Source organism: Trematomus bernacchii, unplaced genomic scaffold (assembly GCF_902827165.1).
Source record: "Trematomus bernacchii unplaced genomic scaffold, fTreBer1.1, whole genome shotgun sequence".
NCBI classification, from domain to species: Eukaryota; Metazoa; Chordata; class Actinopteri; order Perciformes; family Nototheniidae; genus Trematomus; species Trematomus bernacchii.
In genome coordinates, this window is record NW_022987648.1 from 6,439,372 (window position 1) to 6,444,347 (window position 4,976).

At 39.9% G+C, this 4,976-nt stretch overlaps 1 pseudogene; it reads right to left on the bottom strand.

Annotated features, from left to right (window-relative positions):
• Positions 1-1,575: 1,575 nt before the first annotated feature.
• On the bottom strand, positions 1,576-2,513 carry LOC117485863 (annotated as a pseudogene).
• Between the last annotated feature and the right edge of the window lie 2,463 nt (positions 2,514-4,976).

Genomic DNA, 4,976 nt, shown 5'->3' on the forward strand with positions numbered 1-4,976 from the left:
GGGGGGGGGGGGGGGTCCCCCGGCACTGTTTTTTGAGCACACTTTCTGCGAGGTAAGCGCAGCAGGGTGTGCTCTGTCAGCCGCAGCCCAGATTTCTCCTCGGTCACAACCGGGTTAAAGGAGAAGGTGGGGCAGCAGCTGCTGACCAGAAAAGCCGGTCACATCAGGGCTCCACCCACTGTACCCATAGAGTCCAGTAGAGGGCGGAGCCTGTGAGAGATTTAACGAGGGGTTACGTATGGTAACCCTAGTTATATAAGCACAGGCGGAGCCCTCTACTCAGGGCACTGTCTGTCCTATTCCGCTCGCTGAAGAGAGGTATAGGATGATAGTCAGGAGGCGAGGCCTCCTTTTATACGGTGTGATGCGCGCGCATTCAGGTAGGCCCGCCCTGGGCCGGCTACGTCTATAGAAGTCTCAGTGGGAGAATGCACGCGGGATAAGGTAGTACCCATAGAGTCCAGTAGAGGGCTCCGCCTGTGCTTATATAACTAGGGTTACAATACGTAACCCCCCGTTATCTGCCAGCCAGAGGTGAGCTGTTGAAAAGTGCATTGTATCTAGAGTAAGCCAGCTGTTAGTGACAATCCCTGAAAGTTTCCATATGTAATTTCGTGGAAGGTAATATATTTTTGAAAATAAACATTTTGACCCAAGACCACAAGAAAAACTGTCAAGTTTAGTCCTAAAAGTGAATGTCAGTTCTCAGGTTTCAGGCCCGCTTTTTGTGATATTATATTTGGTTATTTTGTGTTTATTCTACTTCTATCATAGATACATTACAATTATTAATGCAAAACACTTTCTTTTCAAAACAGCACATTCACACTAAACCTGCATGGAAAGTGACCAATCTTACTAACATTTCACAAAATATGTTCATGCAAAAATAGTTCACCAAGGCAAACGTTTTGGACAAAAAACTGCCGATCTTTGTAATTTACTGTACGTATAACATTAAAGTTAAGGCAGGGGGCCAAATATAGAAAGCTTGATAGTTTATTAATTCCCATAATCCTCAGCTGCACTGATAATTATCTAATGTTAGCATGCTTAAAGGTTTAACATGTTCCAAATTGCAAACAATAGCATTTCATTTAAGTAAAGGTGAAAAAGCAGGGACTCACACGGCTGTAGACTGTTGTTTATTGAATATATTACATCATCATTACATTTTCATTATAGTAACAAAGGGTGAATGATTCACAACAAAATATTAAAACACAATAACAACAGTAAGTGGTTTAACACCACAATGCCTAACATACAGTACACCTCAAATCCTGTCAAATCTACTTTTTATGACGATATTTAAAAAATAAAACATTTTAATATTGACCTTAAATATGCATGAAGAGGCAGCACATAATATGTGTTCTAACTTTATATCTATTACATTTAACAGAATAGTAATATTTTAACATTTGAGGGAAATTCAAGCCAAATCTGAATTTAAATCAAGCATATACAATATTGTTGTTGTGCTTTATGTTGATCTCTATCTATGCATATATCCCTTTAAATAATTATTATAGGAAACACAATCTAACATGGTCAACATATTCCTTTTATATTTCAGCAGCAGGACCCTTCTTCAGAAATCTTAACACGACTCCCTTTGATTTGAGGCAGACCCAGGCCATAAACGATAGGGTTATGAGGGGGGGAATGATCAGATACGCTAAAGACAAAATAACTGCGATGCTTGGATTCAGTTGATCAGCCTCAAATCGAGTCAAATACAACTCGCAGAAGAGAGAGATGGAGTAGGTCAAAAAGGAGACGATGTGAGGCAGGCAGGTTTGTAACGCCTTTCCTCTGAATTCAGACGAGCTCCTCCTGCAGACCAGCAGAATCCGTAGATATGTGTACAGGACGAAGAACATGGGGATGATGATGCCGGTCACCATGACAAACTGACCAGCTATGTTGTTTGGAGTGGTGTCCACACAGGAGAGCTGCACCACAGGCCAGTTAGAGCAGAAAATCCTGTGCAGTTTATTTCCACACAGCGGTAATTTAACAGTAAGATAGACACAGAAGCCAATTGTAAACACTGGGTAGAAAACAGCAACGAGCACAAGAACCTGCACCCATTGGAACGTCATTTTACTGTGATAGTGTAAGGGCTGACAGATAGCAATGAATCTATCGTAGGCCATGATGGTGAGGATGGTCAGCTCACAGGAAGCACAGGTGTAAATAACATACACCTGAATAAAGCATAATGGACGTGAGACCAAATGAGAGTCAGAGACGATGTCCTGCAGGAACCTGGGGAAGAATCCAGCTGAGCCAAACAGAGAGTTTAAACACAGACAGCTGATGAAAATATACATGGGCTGATGCAGAGACTTCTCCAGGAACACTGCCTGAATAATGGCCATGTTAGCAGAGACTATAGTCACATAGATGAACAGACACAAGATGAAGAACAGGTATCTGAGGGGCCCAAAGTCTGCAAACAGAGTCAACTGAAAGTAGGGAGGGTTCAGGCTGCTGTTGCTCTTCATGTCTGCTCCAAAGAGAGGAACAATACAGGAACTGTAAATGAGATGGTGTTAGCTACATTTCAGATATTAATACAAAATCAGCCTGCATGCAATCTCCAACAGTTGTATGTGACCATGTTAAATATAACATCTGGGAAAATCTCACCTCCACATACAGTAGTTCACAGACTTATTCAGGCTCTCTATATCTGCGAAGAAAGGGGGAATATAAATGCACAATAAGGGAAATGTTCAAAGGAAAATGTCGTAATTCAACACCTACAGTAATACAAAAACACAATAAGCCTGCGTGCATGTGAATTGCGACCTTCCTAACACTTGTACTTGACAATATTGTATTTAACTTCAGGTAGCTGGAGAAGAGAAGCACACAAATGAAGGGCAGGAAAAAAGTCTCATAAACTACATGAACCACCAAGATGGTAATTCGCATTGATTTAAACATTATTTCACACTCCTACACATTGCCTCCTTCATGTTTGCAAGTTGGCCTAAACAGAGAACACATTCATAGAAAGAACAAGAGTTATAGAAAGGAGATGCAAGACTTAAGGAAAGGTCACAAGCAGACAATAATCAATATAATCTAATTTGAAGTAAGTCAAATATAAGTGAGAATATATTCTTTCCTTATGTTAAATACATATATGTGCACAAATACTTGCATGTAGAACCAGTATACACATGTATACAGTATGATTATCTACCTGTGCCAAGGTACTAACAATAAAACAACATATGTTACTCAATATTCATATATTAATATTAATACAAAATCAGCTTGCATGCATGCATGTGAATTGTAAAATCTCCTAGGGTTGTACGTGACAATATTGTGCTGGGAATATCTCACCTCCACATACACTACATGCAGCAAAGATCTGGCATGTCTCAGTTATTCAAACAGGAGTTCACAGACTTACTCAGGCTTTCTATATCTGGATCAAAAGGAGGGAATATAAATGCAACTTGTCCTAATTCAACACATACAATACTAAAAACCCACAATAACCTGCATGCATGTGAATGGCAAACGCTCACAGTTGGACCTGACAATAGTAAATATAATAAGTAACTGAAGAAGTGATGGACACAAAATAAGACCTTCTCATAAACTACATGCACCACAATCCTGGCATTTCTCAGTTATTTAAACAGTATTTAAGTCACATTTAAAATGTTTGTGTTTGCACCTAAAGCAAAAAGAGAGATGCATTCAAAGATCAACCGGTAAAGGAAAGGAGAGGAAGACCTGAAAAAAAGGCTAAACTTGCCCTAGCCAGCATATAGTATCATCACATTGAAGGATAATGTAAGTGTGAATAATCCATAGCATATACACTATGTTAATCAATGCTTGTAAAAGCTTGCATAAGAATAACATATTAAATGAATTCAACACTCTCAGTACATCAGTAAATATAAATGCACTCATACAGAATAATTATTGACTTACTGATTCCATGCGTGAAAGTGTGCTGTAGGAACATTCACATATCTTATACTTGTGTTCAGATCAGCACTATAACCTTGAAAGCATTCAATAGTCAGTAGTGTGTTTTACAATAGTTAGACAACTGAAACAACCATCAACAATTACGTTTTAAGATTCAACGTGGGTACTAACAATACAACAACGTATGTAACACAGCATGTTAGTGCACTTTGACATGATGAGAGGAAGCCTCCACCCCTGTAATGATCCACTCTGAAGAAGCTGGACACTTTAGGTTTGTCTGCTGCTAGGATGCAAACGTTGCATCATGTTACTGAGAGGCAAACACGTGTGTGTGTGTGTGTGTGTGTGTGTGGTGTGTGTGTGTGTGTGTGTGTGTGTGTGTGTGTGTGTGTGTGTGTGTGTGTGTGTGTGTGTGTGTGTGTGTGTGTGTGTGTGTGTGTGTGTGTGTGTGTGTGTGTGTGTGTGTGTCTGTGTGCGTGTGTGTGTTGTGTGTGTGGGCCCACTAATGACACTCATTACATCAGCTTCTGTGGACACCGCTCTCATCTGAAAACATTGCATCATAGTACTTAGACACACACACACACACACACACACACACACACACACACACACACACACACTCTTACATCACTTTAGGTCATTTCTGATAACGATATCACCATATCTTGACCTCTTTGACCTTAGAGTCTAACACACACAAGACTTCTGTTTGTGACTTCCTGATCTCTTCTGTCACATTCTTAATTTTCCATCATCTGCATCATCTGAGTCTTTGTGTGTGCAAAAAAACAACAAGTTTTTAACCTTTCAAATTTTAAATACCACTTTATTTTCCTGTGATGAACATCATCAGAGAAACACAGAGACAGAAAGCAAGGACATAAAGGGAAAGTGACTCTAAATGCTGCAAAAGGACAGATATGTTGTCCTGCATAATATCACCAGCACGCAAAACACGTGAATTAAATGCTAATCAAACACAGAAATGGCCTCCACCCTTA